We start from the raw sequence: 24,169 nt of genomic DNA on the forward strand, positions 1-24,169 counted from the left end.
AAATTTAAAAATATAAATTTTAATATTTAAAAATTTAAATACTAAATTTTAAAAATTTAAATACTAAATTTTAAAAATTTAATTATTAAAACTTTAAATTTTAAAATTTAAAATTTTAAATACTAAATTTTAAAAATTTAATTATTAAAATTTTAAATTTTATAATTTAAAATTTTAAATTTTAAAATTTAAAAATTTAAATAATAAATTTTAAAAATTTAATTATTAAAATTTTAAATTTTAAAATTTAAAAGTTTAAATTTTAAAATTTAAAAATTTAAATACTAAATTTTAAAAATTTAATTATTAAAACTTTAAATTTTAAAATTTAAAAATTTAAATACTAAATTTTAAAAATTTAATTATTAAAATTTTAAATTTTATAATTTAAAAATTTAAATTTTAAAATTTAAAAATTTAAATACTAAATTTTAAAAATTTAATTATTAAAATTTTAAATTTTAAAATTTAAAAATTTAAATACTAAAGTTTAAAAATTTAATTATTAAAATTTTAAATTTTAAAATTTAAAAATTTAAATACTAAATTTTAAAAATTTAATTATTAAAACTTTAAATTTTAAAATTTAAAAATTTGAATACTAAATTTTAAAAATTTAATTATTAAAATTTTAAATTTTAAAATTTAAAAATTTAAATTTTAAAATTTAAAAATTTAAATACTAAATTTTAAAAATTTAATTATTAAAACTTTAAATTTTAAAATTTAAAAATTTAAATACTAAATTTTAAAAATTTAATTATTAAAATTTTAAATTTTATAATTTAAAAATTTAAATTTTAAAATTTAAAAATTTAAATTTTAAAATTTAAATACCAAAATTTAAAAATTTAATTATTAAAATTTTAAATTTTAAAATTTAAATACTAAATTTTAAAAATTTAATTAATAAAATTTTAAATTTTAATATTTAAAATTTTAAATTTTAAAATTTAAAAATTTAAATACTAAATTTTAAAAATTTAATTATTAAAACTTTAAATTTTAAAATTTAAAAATTTAAATACTAAATTTTAAAAATTTAATTAATAAAATTTTAAATTTTAATATTTTAAATTTTAAATTTTAAAATTTAAAAATTTAAATACTAAATTTTAAAAATTTAATTATAAAAATTTTAAATTTTATAATTTAAAAATTTAAATTTTAAGATTTAAAAATTTAAATTTTAAAATTTAAAAATTTAAATACTAAATTTTAAAAATTTAATTATTAAAACTTTAAATTTTAAAATTTAAAAATTTGAATACTAAATTTTAAAAATTTAATTATTAAAATTTTAAATTTTATAATTTAAAAATTTAAATTTTAAAATTTAAAAATTTAAATACTAAATTTTAAAAATTTAATTATTAAAAATTTAAATTTTAAAATTTAAAAATTTAAATTTTAAAATTTAAAAATTTAAATACTAAATTTTAAAAATTTAATTAATAAAATTTTAAATTTTAATATTTTAAATTTTAAATTTTAAAATTTAAAAATTTAAATACTAAATTTTAAAAATTTAATTATTAAAATTTTAAATTTTAAAATTTAAAAATTTAAATACTAAATTTTAAAAATTTAATTATTAAAATTTTAAATTTTATAATTTAAACATTTAAATTTTAAAATTTAAAAATTTAAATACTAAATTTTAAAAATTTAATTATTAAAATTTTGAATTTTTTAATTTAAAAATTTAAATTTTAAAATTTAAAAATTTAAATACTAAATTTTAAAACTTTAATTATTAAAATTTTAAATTTTATAATTTAAAAATTTAAATTTTAAGATTTAAAAATTTAAATTTTAAAATTTAAAAATTTAAATACTAAATTTTAAAAATTTAATTATTAAAACTTTAAATTTTAAAATTTAAAAATTTGAATACTAAATTTTAAAAATTTAATTATTAAAATTTTAAATTTTAAAATTTAAAAATTTTAATACTAAATTTTAAAAATTTAATTATTAAAATTTTAAATTTTAAAATTTAAAAATATAAATTTTAATATTTAAAAATTTAAATACTAAATTTTAAAAATTTAAATACTAAATTTTAAAAATTTAATTATTAAAACTTTAAATTTTAAAATTTAAGAATTTAAATACTAAATTTTAAAAATTTAATTATTAAAATTTTAAATTTTATAATTTAAAATTTTAAATTTTAAAATTTAAAAATTTAAATACTAAATTTTAAAAATTTAATTATTAAAATTTTAAATTTTAAAATTTAAAAGTTTAAATTTTAAAATTTAAAAATTTAAATACTAAATTTTAAAAATTTAATTATTAAAACTTTAAATTTTAAAATTTAAAAATTTAAATACTAAATTTTAAAAATTTAATTATTAAAATTTTAAATTTTATAATTTAAAAATTTAAATTTTAAAATTTAAAAATTTAAATACTAAATTTTAAAAATTTAATTAATAATATTTTAAATTTTAAAATTTAAAAATTTAAATACTAAATTTTAAAAATTTAATTATAAAAATTTTAAATTTTAAAATTTAAAATTTTAAATTTTAAAATTTAAAAATTTAAATACTAAATTTTAAAAATTTAATTATTAAAACTTTAAATTTTAATATTTAAAAATTTAAATACTAAATTTTAAAAAATTAATTATTAAAATTTTAAATTTTAAATTTTAAAAATTTAAATACTAAATTTTAAAAATTTAATTATTAAAATTTTAAATTTTAAAATTTAAAAATTTAAATTTTAAAATTTAAAAATTTAAATACTAAATTTTAAAAATTTAATTATTAAAATTTTAAATTTTAAAATTTAAAAATTTAAATACTAAATTTTAAAAATTTAAATATTAAAATTTTAAATTTTAAAATTTAAAAACTTAAATTTTAAAATTTAAAAATTTAAATACTAAAGTTTAAAAATTTAATTATTAAAACTTTAAATTTTAAATTTTAAAAATTTAAGTATTAAATTTTAAAAATTTAATTATTAAAATTTTAAATTTTAAAATTTAAAAATTTAAATACTAAATTTTAAAAATTTAATTATTAAAATTTTAAATTTTAAAATTTAAAAATTTAAATTTCAAAATTTAAATATTTAAATACTAAATTTTAAAAATTTAATTATTAAAACATTAAATTTTAAAATTTAAAAATTTAAATACTAAATTTTAAAAATTTAATTATTAAAATTTTAAATTTTATAATTTAAAAATTTAAATTTTAAAATTTAAAAATTTAAATACTAAATTTTAAAAATTTAATTATTAAAATTTTAAATTTTAAAATTTAAAAATTTAAATACTAAATTTTAAAAATTTAATTAGTAAAATTTTAAATTTTAATATTTAAAATTCTAAATTTTAAAATTTAAAAATTTAAAAACTAAATTTTAAAAATTTAATTATTAAAATTTTAAATTTTATAATTTAAAAATTTAAATTTTAAAATTTAAAAATTTAAATACTAAATTTTAAAAATTTAATTATTAAAATTTTAAATTTTAAAATTTAAAAATTTAAATACTAAATTTTAAAAATTTAATTATTAAAATTTTAAATTTTAAAATTTAAAAATTTAAATTTTAAAATTTAAAAATTTAAATACTAAATTCTAAAAATTTAATTATTAAAATTTTAAATTTTAAAATTTAAAAATTTAAGTTTTAAAATTTAAAAATTTAAATTTTAAAATTTAAAAATTTAAATACTAAATTTTAAAAATTTAATTATTAAAATTTTAAATTTTAAAATTTAAAAATTTAAATTTTAAAATTTAAATATTTAAATACTAAATTTTAAAAATTTAATGATTAAAACATTAAATTTTATAATTTAAAAATTTAAATACTAAATTTTAAAAATTTAATTATTAAAATTTTAAATTTTATAATTTAAAAATTTAAATTTTAAAATTTAAAAATTTAAATACTAAATTTTAAAAATTTAATTATTAAAATTTTAAATTTTAAAATTTAAAAATTTAAATACTAAATTTTAAAAATCTAATTATTAAAATTTTAAATTTTATAATTTAAAAATTTAAATTTCAAAATTTAAAAATTTAAATACTAAATTTTAAAAATTTAATTATTAAAATTTTAAATTTTAAAATTTAAAATTTTAAATTTTAAAATTTAAAAATTTAAATTTTAAAATTTAAAAATTTAAATACTAAATTTTAAAAATTTAATTATTAAAACTTTAAATTTTAAAATTTAAAAATTTAAATACTAAATTTTAAAAATTTAATTATTAAAATTTTAAATTTTAAAATTTTAAAATTTAAATTTTAAAATTTAAAAATTTAAATACTAAATTTTAAAAATTTAATTATTAAAATTTTAAATTTTAAAATTTAAAAATTTAAGTTTTAAAATTTAAAAATTTAAATTTTAAAATTTAAAAATTTAAATACTAAATTTTAAAAATTTAATTATTAAAATTTTAAATTTTAAAATTTAAAAATTTAAATTTTAAAATTTAAATATTTAAATACTAAATTTTAAAAATTTAATTATTAAAACATTAAATTTTATAATTTAAAAATTTAAATATTAAATTTTAAAAATTTAATTATTAAAATTTTAAATTTTAAAATTTAAAAATTTAAATTTTAAAATTTAAAAATTTAAATACTAAATTTTAAAAATTTAATTAATAAAATTTTAAATTTTAATATTTAAAATTTTAAATTTTAAAATTTAAGAATTTAAATACTAAATTTTAAGAATTTAATTATTAAAATTTTAAATTTTAAAATTTAAAAATTTAAATACTAAATTTTAAAAATTTAATTATTAAAATTTTAAATTTTAAAATTTAAAAATTTAAATTTTAAAATTTAAAAATTTAAATACTAAATTTTAAAAATTTAATTATTAAAATTTTAAATTTTAAAATTTAAAAATTTAAGTTTTAAAATTTAAAAATTTAAATTTTAAAATTTAAAAATTTAAATACTAAATTTTAAAAATTTAATTATTAAAATTTTAAATTTTAAAATTTAAAAATTTAAATTTTAAAATTTAAATATTTAAATACTAAATTTTAAAAATTTAATTATTAAAACATTTAATTTTAAAATTTAAAAATTTAAATACTAAATTTTAAAAATTTAATTACTAAAATTTTAAATCTTATAATTTAAAAATTTAAATTTTAAAATTTAAAAATTTAAATACTAAATTTTAAAAATTTATTTATTAAAATTTTAAATTTTAAAATTTAAAAATTTAAATACTAAATTTTAAAAATTTAATTATTAAAATTTTAAATTTTAAAATTTAAAAATTTAAATTTTAAAATTTAAAAATTTAAATACTAAATTTTAAAAATTTAATTATTAAAACTTTAAATTTTAAAATTTTAAAATTTAAATCTAAATTTTAAAAATTTAATTATTAAAATTTTAAATTTTAAAATTTAAAAATTTAAATACTAAATTTTAAAAATTTAATTATTAAAATTTTAAATTTTAAAATTTAAAAATTTAAATAATAAATTTTAAAAATTTAATTAGTAAAATTTTAAATTTTAATATTTAAAATTTTAAATTTTAAAATTTAAAAATTTAAAAACTAAATTTTAAAAATTTAATTAATAAAATTTTAAATTTTATAATTTAAAAATTTAAATTTTAAAATTTAAAAATTTAAATTTTAAAATTTAAAAATTTAAATACTAAATTTTAAAAATTTAATTATTAAAATTTTAAATTTTAAAATTTTAAAATTTAAATTTTAAAATTTAAAAATTTAAATACTAAATTTTAAAAATTTAATTATTAAAATTTTAAATTTTAAAATTTAAAAATTTAAGTTTTAAAATTTAAAAATTTAAATTTTAAAATTTAAAAATTTAAATACTAAATTTTAAAAATTTAATTATTAAAATTTTAAATTTTAAAATTTAAAAATTTAAATTTTATAATTTTAAATATTTAAATACTAAATTTTAAAAATTTAATTATTAAAACATTAAATTTTATAATTTAAATTTTAAATACTAAATTTTAAAAATTTAATTATTAAAATTTTAAATTTTAAAATTTAAAATTTTAAATTTTAAAATTTAAGAATTTAAATACTAAATTTTAAAAATTTAATTATTAAAATTTTAAATTTTAAAATTTAAAAATTTAAATACTAAATTTTAAAAATTTAATTATTAAAATTTTAAATTTTAAAATTTAAAAATTTGAATACTAAATTTTAAAAATTTAATTATTAAAATTTTAAATTTTAAAATTTAAAAATTTTAATACTAAATTTTAAAAATTTAATTATTAAAATTTTAAATTTTAAAATTTAAAAATATAAATTTTAAAATTTAAAAATTTAAATACTAAATTTTAAATATTTAATTATTAAAACTTTAAATTTTAAAATTTAAAAATTTAAATACTAAATTTTAAAAATTTAATTATTAAAATTTTAAATTTTAAAATTTAAAAATTTAAATACTAAATTTTAAAAATTTAATTATTAAAATTTTAAATTTTATAATTTAAAAATTTAAATACTAAATTTTAAAAATTTAATTATTAAAACTTTAAATTTTAAAATTTAAAAATTTGAATACTAAATTTTAAAAATTTAATTATTAAAATTTTAAATTTTATAATTTAAAAATTTAAATACTAAATTTTAAAAATTTAATTATTAAAACTTTAAATTTTAAAATTTAAAAATTTGAATACTAAATTTTAAAAATTTAATTATTAAAATTTTAAATTTTAAAATTTAAAATTTTAAATTTTAAAATTTAAGAATTTAAATACTAAATTTTAAAAATTTAATTATTAAAATTTTAAATTTTAAAATTTAAAAATTTAAATACTAAATTTTAAAAATTTAATTATTAAAATTTTAAATTTTATAATTTAAAAATTTAAATTTTAAAATTTAAAAATTTAAATACTAAATTTTAAAAATTTAAGTATTAAAATTTTAAATTTTATAATTTAAAAATTTAAATTTTAAAATTTAAAAATTTAAATTTTAAAATTTAAAAATTTAAATACTAAATTTTAAAAATTTAATTATTAAAACTTTAAATTTTAAAATTTAAAAATTTAAATACTAAATTTTAAAAATTTAATTATTAAAATTTTAAATTTTATAATTTAAAAATTTAAATTTTAAAATTTAAAAATTTAAATACTAAATTTTAAAAATTTAATTAATAAAATTTTAAATTTTAATATTTAAAATTTTAAATTTTAAAATTTAAAAATTTAAATACTAAATTTTAAAAATTTAATTATTAAAATTTTAAATTTTAAAATTTAAAAATTTAAATTTTAAAATTTAAAAATTTAAATTTTAAAATTTAAAAATTTAAATACTAAATTTTAAAAATTTAATTATTAAAATTTTAAATTTTATAATTTAAAAATTTAAATTTTAAAATTTAAAAATTTAAATACTAAATTTTAAAAATTTAATTATTAAAATTTTAAATTTTAAAATTTAAAAATTTAAATACTAAATTTTAAAAATTTAATTAGTAAAATTTTAAATTTTAATATTTAAAATTCTAAATTTTAAAATTTAAAAATTTAAAAACTAAATTTTAAAAATTTAATTATTAAAATTTTAAATTTTATAATTTAAAAATTTAAATTTTAAAATTTAAAAATTTAAATACTAAATTTTAAAAATTTAATTATTAAAATTTTAAATTTTAAAATTTAAAAATTTAAATACTAAATTTTAAAAATTTAATTATTAAAATTTTAAATTTTAAAATTTAAAAATTTAAATTTTAAAATTTAAAAATTTAAATACTAAATTCTAAAAATTTAATTATTAAAATTTTAAATTTTAAAATTTAAAAATTTAAGTTTTAAAATTTAAAAATTTAAATTTTAAAATTTAAAAATTTAAATACTAAATTTTAAAAATTTAATTATTAAAATTTTAAATTTTAAAATTTAAAAATTTAAATTTTAAAATTTAAATATTTAAATACTAAATTTTAAAAATTTAATGATTAAAACATTAAATTTTATAATTTAAAAATTTAAATACTAAATTTTAAAAATTTAATTATTAAAATTTTAAATTTTATAATTTAAAAATTTAAATTTTAAAATTTAAAAATTTAAATACTAAATTTTAAAAATTTAATTATTAAAATTTTAAATTTTAAAATTTAAAAATTTAAATACTAAATTTTAAAAATCTAATTATTAAAATTTTAAATTTTATAATTTAAAAATTTAAATTTCAAAATTTAAAAATTTAAATACTAAATTTTAAAAATTTAATTATTAAAATTTTAAATTTTAAAATTTAAAATTTTAAATTTTAAAATTTAAAAATTTAAATTTTAAAATTTAAAAATTTAAATACTAAATTTTAAAAATTTAATTATTAAAACTTTAAATTTTAAAATTTAAAAATTTAAATACTAAATTTTAAAAATTTAATTATTAAAATTTTAAATTTTAAAATTTTAAAATTTAAATTTTAAAATTTAAAAATTTAAATACTAAATTTTAAAAATTTAATTATTAAAATTTTAAATTTTAAAATTTAAAAATTTAAGTTTTAAAATTTAAAAATTTAAATTTTAAAATTTAAAAATTTAAATACTAAATTTTAAAAATTTAATTATTAAAATTTTAAATTTTAAAATTTAAAAATTTAAATTTTAAAATTTAAATATTTAAATACTAAATTTTAAAAATTTAATTATTAAAACATTAAATTTTATAATTTAAAAATTTAAATACTAAATTTTAAAAATTTAATTATTAAAATTTTAAATTTTAAAATTTAAAAATTTAAATTTTAAAATTTAAAAATTTAAATACTAAATTTTAAAAATTTAATTAATAAAATTTTAAATTTTAATATTTAAAATTTTAAATTTTAAAATTTAAGAATTTAAATACTAAATTTTAAGAATTTAATTATTAAAATTTTAAATTTTAAAATTTAAAAATTTAAATACTAAATTTTAAAAATTTAATTATTAAAATTTTAAATTTTAAAATTTAAAAATTTAAATTTTAAAATTTAAAAATTTAAATACTAAATTTTAAAAATTTAATTATTAAAATTTTAAATTTTAAAATTTAAAAATTTAAGTTTTAAAATTTAAAAATTTAAATTTTAAAATTTAAAAATTTAAATACTAAATTTTAAAAATTTAATTATTAAAATTTTAAATTTTAAAATTTAAAAATTTAAATTTTAAAATTTAAATATTTAAATACTAAATTTTAAAAATTTAATTATTAAAACATTTAATTTTAAAATTTAAAAATTTAAATACTAAATTTTAAAAATTTAATTACTAAAATTTTAAATCTTATAATTTAAAAATTTAAATTTTAAAATTTAAAAATTTAAATACTAAATTTTAAAAATTTATTTATTAAAATTTTAAATTTTAAAATTTAAAAATTTAAATACTAAATTTTAAAAATTTAATTATTAAAATTTTAAATTTTAAAATTTAAAAATTTAAATTTTAAAATTTAAAAATTTAAATACTAAATTTTAAAAATTTAATTATTAAAACTTTAAATTTTAAAATTTTAAAATTTAAATCTAAATTTTAAAAATTTAATTATTAAAATTTTAAATTTTAAAATTTAAAAATTTAAATACTAAATTTTAAAAATTTAATTATTAAAATTTTAAATTTTAAAATTTAAAAATTTAAATAATAAATTTTAAAAATTTAATTAGTAAAATTTTAAATTTTAATATTTAAAATTTTAAATTTTAAAATTTAAAAATTTAAAAACTAAATTTTAAAAATTTAATTAATAAAATTTTAAATTTTATAATTTAAAAATTTAAATTTTAAAATTTAAAAATTTAAATTTTAAAATTTAAAAATTTAAATACTAAATTTTAAAAATTTAATTATTAAAATTTTAAATTTTAAAATTTTAAAATTTAAATTTTAAAATTTAAAAATTTAAATACTAAATTTTAAAAATTTAATTATTAAAATTTTAAATTTTAAAATTTAAAAATTTAAGTTTTAAAATTTAAAAATTTAAATTTTAAAATTTAAAAATTTAAATACTAAATTTTAAAAATTTAATTATTAAAATTTTAAATTTTAAAATTTAAAAATTTAAATTTTATAATTTTAAATATTTAAATACTAAATTTTAAAAATTTAATTATTAAAACATTAAATTTTATAATTTAAATTTTAAATACTAAATTTTAAAAATTTAATTATTAAAATTTTAAATTTTAAAATTTAAAATTTTAAATTTTAAAATTTAAGAATTTAAATACTAAATTTTAAAAATTTAATTATTAAAATTTTAAATTTTAAAATTTAAAAATTTAAATACTAAATTTTAAAAATTTAATTATTAAAATTTTAAATTTTAAAATTTAAAAATTTGAATACTAAATTTTAAAAATTTAATTATTAAAATTTTAAATTTTAAAATTTAAAAATTTTAATACTAAATTTTAAAAATTTAATTATTAAAATTTTAAATTTTAAAATTTAAAAATATAAATTTTAAAATTTAAAAATTTAAATACTAAATTTTAAATATTTAATTATTAAAACTTTAAATTTTAAAATTTAAAAATTTAAATACTAAATTTTAAAAATTTAATTATTAAAATTTTAAATTTTAAAATTTAAAAATTTAAATACTAAATTTTAAAAATTTAATTATTAAAATTTTAAATTTTATAATTTAAAAATTTAAATACTAAATTTTAAAAATTTAATTATTAAAACTTTAAATTTTAAAATTTAAAAATTTGAATACTAAATTTTAAAAATTTAATTATTAAAATTTTAAATTTTATAATTTAAAAATTTAAATACTAAATTTTAAAAATTTAATTATTAAAACTTTAAATTTTAAAATTTAAAAATTTGAATACTAAATTTTAAAAATTTAATTATTAAAATTTTAAATTTTAAAATTTAAAATTTTAAATTTTAAAATTTAAGAATTTAAATACTAAATTTTAAAAATTTAATTATTAAAATTTTAAATTTTAAAATTTAAAAATTTAAATACTAAATTTTAAAAATTTAATTATTAAAATTTTAAATTTTATAATTTAAAAATTTAAATTTTAAAATTTAAAAATTTAAATACTAAATTTTAAAAATTTAAGTATTAAAATTTTAAATTTTATAATTTAAAAATTTAAATTTTAAAATTTAAAAATTTAAATTTTAAAATTTAAAAATTTAAATACTAAATTTTAAAAATTTAATTATTAAAACTTTAAATTTTAAAATTTAAAAATTTAAATACTAAATTTTAAAAATTTAATTATTAAAATTTTAAATTTTATAATTTAAAAATTTAAATTTTAAAATTTAAAAATTTAAATACTAAATTTTAAAAATTTAATTAATAAAATTTTAAATTTTAATATTTAAAATTTTAAATTTTAAAATTTAAAAATTTAAATACTAAATTTTAAAAATTTAATTATTAAAATTTTAAATTTTAAAATTTAAAAATTTAAATTTTAAAATTTAAAAATTTAAATTTTAAAATTTAAAAATTTAAATACTAAATTTTAAATATTTAATTATTAAAACTTTAAATTTTAAAATTTAAAAATTTAAATACTAAATTTTAAAAATTTAATTATTAAAATTTTAAATTTTAAAATTTAAAAATTTAAATTTTAAAATTTAAAAATTTAAATTTTAAAATTTAAAAATTTAAATACTAAATTTTAAAAATTTAATTAATAAAATTTTAAATTTTAATATTTAAAATTTTAAATTTTAAAATTTAAAAATTTAAATACTAAATTTTAAAAATTTAATTATTAAAATTTTAAATTTTAAAATTTAAAAATTTAAATACTAAATTTTAAAAATTTAATTATTAAAATTTTAAATTTTATAATTTAAAAATTTAAATTTTAAAATTTAAAAATTTAAATACTAAATTTTAAAAATTTAATTATTAAAATTTTGAATTTTATAATTTAAAAATTTAAATTTTAAAATTTAAAAATTTAAATACTAAATTTTAAAAATTTAATTATTAAAATTTTGAATTTTATAATTTAAAAATTTAAATTTTAAAATTTAAAAATTTAAATACTAAATTTTAAAAATTTAATTATTAAAACTTTAAATTTTAAAATTTAAAAATTTGAATACTAAATTTTAAAAATTTAATTATTAAAATTTTAAATTTTAAAATTTAAAAATTTTAATACTAAATTTTAAAAATTTAATTATTAAAATTTTAAATTTTAAAATTTAAAAATATAAATTTTAAAATTTAAAAATTTAAATACTAAATTTTAAAAATTTAAATACTAAATTTTAAAAATTTAATTATTAAAACTTTAAATTTTAAAATTTAAAAATTTAAATACTAAATTTTAAAAATTTAATTATTAAAATTTTAAATTTTATAATTTAAAATTTTAAATTTTAAAATTTAAAAATTTAAATACTAAATTTTAAAAATTTAATTATTAAAATTTTAAATTTTAAAATTTAAAAATTTAAATTTTAAAATTTAAAAATTTAAATACTAAATTTTAAAAATTTAATTATTAAAACTTTAAATTTTAAAATTTAAAAATTTAAATACTAAATTTTAAAAACTTAATTATTAAAATTTTAAATTTTATAATTTAAAAATTTTAATTTTAAAATTTAAAAATTTAAATGCTAAATTTTAAAAAATTAATTATTAAAATTTTAAATTTTAAAATTTAAAAATTTAAATACTAAATTTTAAAAATTTAGTTATAAAAATTTTAAATTTTAAAATTTAAAAATTTAAATTTTAAAATTTAAAAATTTAAATACTAAATTTTAAAAATTTAATTATTAAAATTTTAAATTTTATAATTTAAAAATTTAAATACTAAATTTTAAAAATTTAATTATTAAAACTTTAAATTTTAAAATTTAAAAATTTGAATACTAAATTTTAAAAATTTAATTATTAAAATTTTAAATTTTAAAATTTAAAAATTTAAATTTTAAAATTTAAAAATTTAAATACTAAATTTTAAAAATTTAATTATTAAAATTTTAAATTTTAAAATTTAAAAATTTAAATTTTAAAATTTAAAAATTTAAATTTTAAAATTTAAAAATTTAAATACTAAATTTTAAAAATTTAATTAATAAAATTTTAAATTTTAATATTTAAAATTTTAAATTTTAAAATTTAAAAATTTAAATACTAAATTTTAAAAATTTAATTATTAAAATTTTAAATTTTAAAATTTAAAAATTTAAATACTAAATTTTAAAAATTTAATTATTAAAATTTTAAATTTTATAATTTAAAAATTTAAATACTAAATTTTAAAAATTTAATTATTAAAACTTTAAATTTTAAAATTTAAAAATTTGAATACTAAATTTTAAAAATTTAATTATTAAAATTTTAAATTTTAAAATTTAAAAATTTAAATTTTAAAATTTAAAAATTTAAATATTAAATTTTAAAAATTTAATTATTAAAACTTTAAATTTTAAAATTTAAAAATTTAAATACTAAATTTTAAAAATTTAATTATTAAAATTTTAAATTTTATAATTTAAAAATTTAAATTTTAAAATTTAAAAATTTAAATACTAAATTTTAAAAATTTAAGTATTAAAATTTTAAATTTTATAATTTAAAAATTTAAATTTTAAAATTTAAAATTTTAAATTTTAAAATTTAAAAATTTAAATACTAAATTTTAAAAATTTAATTATTAAAACTTTAAATTTTAAAATTTAAAAATTTAAATACTAAATTTTAAAAATTTAATTAATAAAATTTTAAATTTTAATATTTAAAATTTTAAATTTTAAAATTTAAAAATTTAAATACTAAATTTTAAAAATTTAATTATTAAAATTTTAAATTTTAAAATTTAAAAATTTAAATTTTAAAATTTAAAAATTTAAATTTTAAAATTTAAAAATTTAAATACTAAATTTTAAATATTTAATTATTAAAACTTTAAATTTTAAAATTTAAAAATTTAAATACTATATTTTAAAAATTTAATTATTAAAATTTTAAATTTTAAAATTTAAAAATTTAAATACTAAATTTTAAAAATTTAATTATTAAAATTTTAAATTTTATAATTTAAAAATTTAAATACTAAATTTTAAAAATTTAATTATTAAAACTTTAAATTTTAAAATTTAAAAATTTGAATACTAAATTTTAAAAATTTAATTATTAAAATTTTAAATTTTAAGATTTAAAAATTTAAATTTTAAAATTTAATAATTTAAATATTAAATTTTAAAAATTTAATTATTAAAACTTTAAATTTTAAAATTTAAAAATTTAAATACTAAATTTTAAAAATTTAATTATTAAAATTTTAAATTTTATAATTTAAAAATTTAAATTTTAAAATTTAAAAATTTAAATACTAAATTTTAAAAATTTAAGTATTAAAATTTTAAATTTTATAATTTAAAAATTTAAATTTTAAAATTTAAAAATTTAAATTTTAAAATTTAAAAATTTAAATACTAAATTTTAAAAATTTAATTATTAAAACTTTAAATTTTAAAATTTAAAAATTTAAATACTAAATTTTAAAAATTTAATTATTAAAATTTTAAATTTTATAATTTAAAAATTTAAATTTTAAAATTTAAAAATTTAAATACTAAATTTTAAAAATTTAATTAATAAAATTTTAAATTTTAATATTTAAAATTTTAAATTTTAAAATTTAAAAATTTAAATACTAAATTTTAAAAATTTAATTATTAAAATTTTAAATTTTAAAATTTAAAAATTTAAATTTTAAAATTTAAAAATTTAAATTTTAAAATTTAAAAATTTAAATACTAAATTTTAAATATTTAATTATTAAAACTTTAAATTTTAAAATTTAAAAATTTAAATACTAAATTTTAAAAATTTAATTATTAAAATTTTAAATTTTAAAATTTAAAAATTTAAATTTTAAAATTTAAAAATTTAAATTTTAAAATTTAAAAATTTAAATACTAAATTTTAAAAATTTAATTAATAAAATTTTAAATTTTAATATTTAAAATTTTAAATTTTAAAATTTAAAAATTTAAATACTAAATTTTAAAAATTTAATTATTAAAATTTTAAATTTTAAAATTTAAAAATTTAAATTTTAAAATTTAAAAATTTAAATACTAAATTTTAAAAATTTAATTATTAAAATTTTGAATTTTATAATTTAAAAATTTAAATTTTAAAATTTAAAAATTTAAATACTAAAGTTTAAAAATTTAATTATTAAAATTTTAAATTTTAAAATTTAAAAATTTAAATACTAAATTTTAAAAATTTAATTATTAAAATTTTGAATTTTATAATTTAAAAATTTAAATTTTAAAATTTAAAAATTTAAATACTAAATTTTAAAAATTTAATTATTAAAATTTTAAATTTTAAAATTTAAAAATTTAAATACTAAAGTTTAAAAATTTAATTATTAAAATTTTAAATTTTAAAATTTAAAAATTTAAATTTTAAAATTTAAAAATTTAAATACTAAATTTTAAAAATTTAATTATTAAAATTTTGAATTTTATAATTTAAAAATTTAAATTTTAAAATTTAAAAATTTAAATACTAAAGTTTAAAAATTTAATTATTAAAATTTTAAATTTTAAAATTTAAAAATTTAAATACTAAATTTTAAAAATTTAATTATTAAAATTTTAAATTTTATAATTTAAAAATTTAAATTTTAAAATTTAAAAATTTAAATTTTAAAATTTAAAAATTTAAATACTAAATTTTAAAAATTTAATTATTAAAACTTTAAATTTTAAAATTTAAAAATTTGAATACTAAATTTTAAAAATTTAATTATTAAAATTTTAAATTTTAAAATTTAAAAATTTAAATTTTAAAATTTAAAAATTTAAATACTAAATTTTAAAAATTTAATTATTAAAACTTTAAATTTTAAAATTTAAAAATTTAAATACTAAATTTTAAAAATTTAATTATTAAAATTTTAAATTTTATAATTTAAAAATTTAAATTTTAAAATTTAAAAATTTAAATACTAAATTTTAAAAATTTAATTATTAATATTTTAAATTTTATAATTTAAAAATTTTAAATTTTAAAATTTAAAAATTTAAATTTTAAAATTTAAAAATTTAAATACAAAAATTTTAAAAATTTAATTATTAAAACTTTAAATTTTAAAATTTAAAAATTTAAATACTAAATTTTAAAAATTTAATTATTAAAATTTTAAATTTTATAATTTAAAAATTTAAATTTTAAAATTTAAAAATTTAAATACTAAATTTTAAAAATTTAATTATTAAAATTTTAAATTTTAAAATTTAAAAATTTAAATACTAAATTTTAAAAATTTAATTATTAAAACTTTAAATTTTAAAATTTAAAAATTTAAATACTAAATTTTAAAAATTTAATTATTAAAATTTTAAATTTTATAATTTAAAAATTTAAATTTTAAAATTTAAAAATTTAAATACTAAATTTTAAAAATTTAATTATTAAAATTTTAAATTTTATAATTTAAAAATTTAAATTTTAAAATTTAAAAATTTAAATTTTAAAATTTAAATAACAAATTTTAAAAATTTAATTATTAAAATTTTAAATTTTAAAATTTAAATACTAAATTTTAAAAATTTAATTAATAAAATTTTAAATTTTAATATTTAAAATTTTAAATTTTAAAATTTAAAAATTTAAATACTAAATTTTAAAAATTTAATTATTAAAACTTTAAATTTTAAAATTTAAAAATTTAAATACTAAATTTTAAAAATTTAATTATTAAAATTTTAAATTTTAAAATTTAAAAATTTAAATTTTAAAATTTAAAAATTTAAATTTTAAAATTTAAAAATTTAAATACTAAATTTTAAAAATTTAATTAATAAAATTTTAAATTTTAATATTTAAAATTTTAAATTTTAAAATTTAAAAATTTAAATACTAAATTTTTAAAATTTAATTATTAAAATTTTAAATTTTAAAATTTAAAAATTTAAATACTAAATTTTAAAAATTTAATTATTAAAATTTTAAATTTTAATTATTAAAATTATAAATTTTATAATTTAAAAATTTAAATTTTAAAATTTAAAAATTTAAATTTTAAAATTTAAAAATTTAAATACTAAATTTTAAAAATTTAATTAATAAAATTTTAAATTTTAATATTTAAAATTTTAAATTTTAAAATTTAAAAATTTAAATACTAAATTTTAAAAATTTAATTATTAAAATTTTAAATTTTAAAATTTAAAAATTTAAATACTAAATTTTAAAAATTTAATTATTAAAATTTTAAATTTTATAATTTAAAAATTTAAATTTTAAAATTTAAAAATTTAAATACTAAATTTTAAAAATTTAATTATTAAAATTTTGAATTTTATAATTTAAAAATTTAAATTTTAAAATTTAAAAATTTAAATACTAAATTTTAAAAATTTAATTATTAAAATTTTAAATTTTAAAATTTAAAAATTTAAATACTAAAGTTTAAAAATTTAATTATTAAAATTTTAAATTTTAAAATTTAAAAATTTAAATACTAAATTTTAAAAATTTAATTATTAAAATTTTAAATTTTATAATTTAAAAATTTAAATTTTAAAATTTAAAAATTTAAATTTTAAAATTTAAAAATTTAAATACTAAATTTTAAAAATTTAATTATTAAAACTTTAAATTTTAAAATTTAAAAATTTAAATACTAAATTTTAAAAATTTAATTAATAAAATTTTAAATTTTAATATTTTAAATTTTAAATTTTAAAATTTAAAAATTTAAATACTAAATTTTAAAAATTTAATTATTAAAATTTTAAATTTTAAAATTTAAAAATTTAAATACTAAATTTTAAAAATTTAATTATTAAAATTTTAAATTTTATAATTTAAACATTTAAATTTTAAAATTTAAAAATTTAAATACTAAATTTTAAAAATTTAATTATTAAAATTTTGAATTTTATAATTTAAAAATTTAAATTTTAAAATTTAAAAATTTAAATACTAAATTTTAAAAATTTAATTATTAAAACTTTAAATTTTAAAATTTAAAAATTTGAATACTAAATTTTAAAAATTTAATTATTAAAATTTTAAATTTTAAAATTTAAAAATTTAAATTTTAAAATTTAAAAATTTAAATACTAAATTTTAAAAAATTAATTATTAAAATTTTAAATTTTAAAATTTAAAAATTTAAATACTAAATTTTAAAAATTTAGTTATAAAAATTTTAAATTTTAAAATTTAAAAATTTAAATTTTAAAATTTAAAAATTTAAATACTAAATTTTAAAAATTTAATTATTAAAACTTTAAATTTTAAAATTTAAAAATTTAAATACTAAATTTTAAAAATTTAATTATTAAAATTTTAAATTTTATAATTTAAAAATATAAATTTTAAAATTTAAAAATTTAAATACTAAATTTTAAAAATTTAATTATTAAAATTTTAAATTTTATAATTTAAAAATTTAAATTTTAAAATTTAAAAATTTAAATTTTAAAATTTAAATACCAAATTTTAAAAATTTAATTATTAAAATTTTAAATTTTAAAATTTAAATACTAAATTTTAAGAATTTAATTAATAAAATTTTAAATTTTAATATTTAAAATTTTAAATTTTAAAATTTAAAAATTTAAATACTAAATTTTAAAAATTTAATTATTAAAACTTTAAATATTAAAATTTAAAATTTTAAATACTAAATTTTAAAAATTTAATTATTAAAATTTAAAAATTTAAATTTTAAAATTTAAAAATTTAAATTTTAAAATTTAAAAATTTAAATACTAAATTTTAAAAATTTAATTAATAAAATTTTAAATTTTAATATTTAAAATTTTAAATTTTAAAATTTAAAAATTTAAATACTAAATTTTAAAAATTTAATTATTAAAATTTTAAATTTTAAAATTTAAAAATTTAAATACTAAATTTTAAAAATTTAATTATTAAAATTTTAAATTTTATAATATAAAAATTTAAATTTTAAAATTTAAAAATTTAAATACTAAATTTTAAAAATTTAATTATTAAAATTTTGAATTTTATAATTTAAAAATTTAAATTTTAAAATTTAAAAATTTAAATACTAAATTTTAAAAATTTAATTATTAAAATTTTAAATTTTAAAATTTAAAAATTTAAATACTAAAGTTTAAAAATTTAATTATTAAAATTTTAAATTTTAAAATTTAAAAATTTAAATACTAAATTTTAAAATTTTAATTATTAAAATTTTAAATTTTATAATTTAAAAATTTAAATTTTAAAATTTAAAAATTTAAATTTTATAATTTAAAAATTTAAATACTAAATTTTAAAAATTTAATTATTAAAACTTTAAATTTTAAAATTTAAAAATATGAATACTAAATTTTAAAAATTTAATTATTAAAATTTTAAATTTTAAAATTTAAAAATTTAAATTTTAAAATTTAAAAATTTAAATACTAAATTTTAAAAATTTAATTATTAAAACTTTAAATTTTAAAATTTAAAAATTTAAATACTAAATTTTAAAAATTTAATTATTAAAACTTTAAATTTTAAAATTTAAAAATTTAAATACTAAATTTTAAAAATTTAATTAATAAAATTTTAAATTTTAATATTGTAAATTTTAAATTTTAAAATTTAAAAATTTAAATACTAAATTTTAAAAATTTAATTATTAAAATTTTAAATTTTAAAATTTAAAAATTTAAATACTAAATTTTAAAAATTTAATTATTAAAATTTTAAATTTTATAATTTAAACATTTAAATTTTAAAATTTAAAAATTTAAATACTAAATTTTAAAAATTTAATTATTAAAATTTTGAATTTTATAATTTAAAATTTTAAATTTTAAAATTTAAAAATTTAAATACTAAATTTTAAAAATTTAATTATTAAAACTTTAAATTTTAAAATTTAAAAATTTGAATACTAAATTTTAAAAATTTAATTATTAAAATTTTAAATTTTAAAATTTAAAAATTTTAATACTAAATTTTAAAAATTTAATTATTAAAATTTTAAATTTTAAAATTTAAAAATATAAATTTTAAAATTTAAAAATTTAAATACTAAATTTTAAAATTTTAAATACTAAATTTTAAAAATTTAATTATTAAAACTTTAAATTTTAAAATTTAAAAATTTAAATACTAAATTTTAAAAATTTAATTATTAAAATTTTAAATTTTATAATTTAAAATTTTAAATTTTAAAATTTAAAAATTTAAATACTAAATTTTAAAAATTTAATTATTAAAATTTTAAATTTTAAAATTTAAAAATTTAAATTTTAAAATTTAAAAATTTAAATACTAAATTTTAAAAATTTAATTATTAAAACTTTAAATTTTAAAATTTAAAAATTTAAATACTAAATTTTAAAAACTTAATTATTAAAATTTTAAATTTTATAATTTAAAAATTTAAATTTTAAAATTTAAAAATTTAAATACTAAATTTTAAAAAATTAATTATTAAAATTTTAAATTTTAAAATTTAAAAATTTAAATACTAAATTTTAAAAATTTAGTTATAAAAATTTTAAATTTTAAAATTTAAAAATTTAAATTTTAAAATTTAAAAATTTAAATACTAAATTTTAAAAATTTAATTATTAAAACTTTAAATTTTAAAATTTAAAAATTTAAATACTAAATTTTAAAAATTTAATTATTAAAATTTTAAATTTTATAATTTAAAAATATAAATTTTAAAATTTAAAAATTTAAATACTAAATTTTAAAAATTTAATTATTAAAATTTTAAATTTTATAATTTAAAAATTTAAATTTTAAAATTTAAAAATTTAAATTTTAAAATTTAAATACCAAATTTTAAAAATTTAATTATTAAAATTTTAAATTTTAAAATTTAAATACTAAATTTTAAAAATTTAATTAATAAAATTTTAAATTTTAATATTTAAAATTTTAAATTTTAAAATTTAAAAATTTAAATACTAAATTTTAAAAATTTAATTATTAAAACTTTAAATTTTAAAATTTAAAATTTTAAATACTAAATTTTAAAAATTTAATTATTAAAATTTTAAATTTTAAAATTTAAAAATTTAAATTTTAAAATTTAAAAATTTAAATTTTAAAATTTAAAAATTTAAATACTAAATTTTAAAAATTTAATTAATAAAATTTTAAATTTTAATATTTAAAATTTTAAATTTTAAAATTTAAAAATTTAAATACTAAATTTTAAAAATTTAATTATTAAAATTTTAAATTTTAAAATTTAAAAATTTAAATACTAAATTTTAAAAATTTAATTATTAAAATTTTAAATTTTATAATATAAAAATTTAAATTTTAAAATTTAAAAATTTAAATACTAAATTTTAAAAATTTAATTATTAAAATTTTGAATTTTATAATTTAAAAATTTAAATTTTAAAATTTAAAAATTTAAATACTAAATTTTAAAAATTTAATTATTAAAATTTTAAATTTTAAAATTTAAAAATTTAAATACTAAAGTTTAAAAATTTAATTATTAAAATTTTAAATTTTAAAATTTAAAAATTTAAATACTAAATTTTAAAATTTTAATTATTAAAATTTTAAATTTTATAATTTAAAAATTTAAATTTTAAAATTTAAAAATTTAAATTTTATAATTTAAAAATTTAAATACTAAATTTTAAAAATTTAATTATTAAAACTTTAAATTTTAAAATTTAAAAATATGAATACTAAATTTTAAAAATTTAATTATTAAAATTTTAAATTTTAAAATTTAAAAATTTAAATTTTAAAATTTAAAAATTTAAATACTAAATTTTAAAAATTTAATTATTAAAACTTTAAATTTTAAAATTTAAAAATTTAAATACTAAATTTTAAAAATTTAATTATTAAAATTTTAAATTTTATAATTTAAAAATTTAAATTTTAAAATTTAAAAATTTAAATTTTAAAATTTAAAAATTTAAATACTAAATTTTAAAAATTTAATTATTAAAATTTTAAATTTTATAATTTAAAAATTTAAATTTTTAAAATTTAAAAATTTAAATTTTAAAATTTAAAAATTTAAATACTAAATTTTAAAAATTTAATTAATAAAATTTTAAATTTTAATATTTAAAATTTTAAATTTTAAAATTTAAAAATTTAAATACTAAATTTTAAAAATTTAATTATTAAAATTTTAAATTTTAAAATTTAAAAATTTAAATACTAAATTTTAAAAATTTAATTATTAAAATTTTAAATTTTATAATTTAAAAATTTAAATTTTAAAATTTAAAAATTTAAATACTAAATTTTAAAAATTTAATTATTAAAATTTTGAATTTTATAATTTAAAAATTTAAATTTTAAAATTTAAAAATTTAAATACTAAATTTTAAAAATTTAATTATTAAAATTTTAAATTTTATAATTTAAAAATTTAAATTTTAAAATTTAAAAATTTAAATTTTATAATTTAAAAATTTAAATACTAAATTTTAAAAATTTAATTATTAAAACTTTAAATTTTAAAATTTAAAAATTTGAATACTAAATTTTAAAAATTTAATTATTAAAATTTTAAATTTTAAAATTTAAAAATTTAAATTTTAAAATTTAAAAATTTAAATACCAAATTTTAAAAATTTAATTATTAAAACTTTAAATTTTAAAATTTAAAAATTTAAATACTAAATTTTAAAAATTTAATTATTAAAATTTTAAATTTTATAATTTAAAAATTTAAATTTTAAAATTTAAAAATTTAAATTTTAAAATTTAAAATTTTAAATACTAAATTTTAAAAATTTAATTATTAAAATTTTAAATTTTATAATTTAAAAATTTAAATACTAAATTTTAAAAATTTAATTAATAAAATTTTAAATTTTAATATTTAAAATTTTAAATTTTAAAATTTAAAAATTTAAATACTAAATTTTAAAAATTTAATTATTAAAATTTTAAATTTTAAAATTTAAAAATTTAAATACTAAATTTTAAAAATTTAATTATTAAAATTTTAAATTTTATAATTTAAAAATTTAAATTTTAAAATTTAAAAATTTAAATACTAAATTTTAAAAATTTAATTATTAAAATTTTGAATTTTATAATTTAAAAATTTAAATTTTAAAATTTAAAAATTTAAATACTAAAGTTTAAAAATTTAATTATTAAAATTTTAAATTTTAAAATTTAAAAATTTAAATACTAAAGTTTAAAAATTTAATTATTAAAATTTTAAATTTTAAAATTTAAAAATTTAAATACTAAATTTTAAAAATTTAATTATTAAAATTTTAAATTTTATAATTTAAAAATTTAAATTTTAAAATTTAAAAATTTAAATTTTATAATTTAAAAATTTAAATACTAAATTTTAAAAATTTAATTATTAAAACTTTAAATTTTAAAATTTAAAAATTTGAATACTAAATTTTAAAAATTTAATTATTAAAATTTTAAATTTTAAAATTTAAAAATTTAAATTTTAAAATTTAAAAATTTAAATACTAAATTTTAAAAATTTAATTATTAAAACTTTAAATTTTAAAATTTAAAAATTTAAATACTAAATTTTAAAAATTTAATTATTAAAATTTTAAATTTTATAATTTAAAAATTTAAATTTTAAAATTTAAAAATTTAAATTTTAAAATTTAAAATTTTAAATACTAAATTTTAAAAATTTAATTATTAAAATTTTAAATTTTATAATTTAAAAATTTAAATACTAAATTTTAAAAATTTAATTAGTAAAATTTTAAATTTTAATATTTAAAATTTTAAATTTTAAAATTTAAAAATTTAAATACTAAATTTTAAAAATTTAATTATTAAAATTTTAAATTTTAAAATTTAAAAATTTAAATACTAAATTTTAAAAATTTAATTATTAAAATTTTAAATTTTATAATTTAAAAATTTAAATTTTAAAATTTAAAAATTTAAATACTAAATTTTAAAAATTTAATTATTAAAATTTTGAATTTTATAATTTAAAAATTTAAATTTTAAAATTTAAAAATTTAAATACTAAATTTTAAAAATTTAATTATTAAAATTTTAAATTTTATAATTTAAAAATTTAACTTTTAAAATTTAAAAATTTAAATTTTAAAATTTAAAAATTTAAATACTAAATTTTAAAAATTTAATTATTAAAATTTTAAATTTTAAAATTTAAAAATTTAAATACTAAAGTT

Source organism: Aethina tumida, chromosome 3 (genome assembly GCF_024364675.1).
Source record: "Aethina tumida isolate Nest 87 chromosome 3, icAetTumi1.1, whole genome shotgun sequence".
Classification (NCBI taxonomy): Eukaryota; Metazoa; Arthropoda; class Insecta; order Coleoptera; family Nitidulidae; genus Aethina; species Aethina tumida.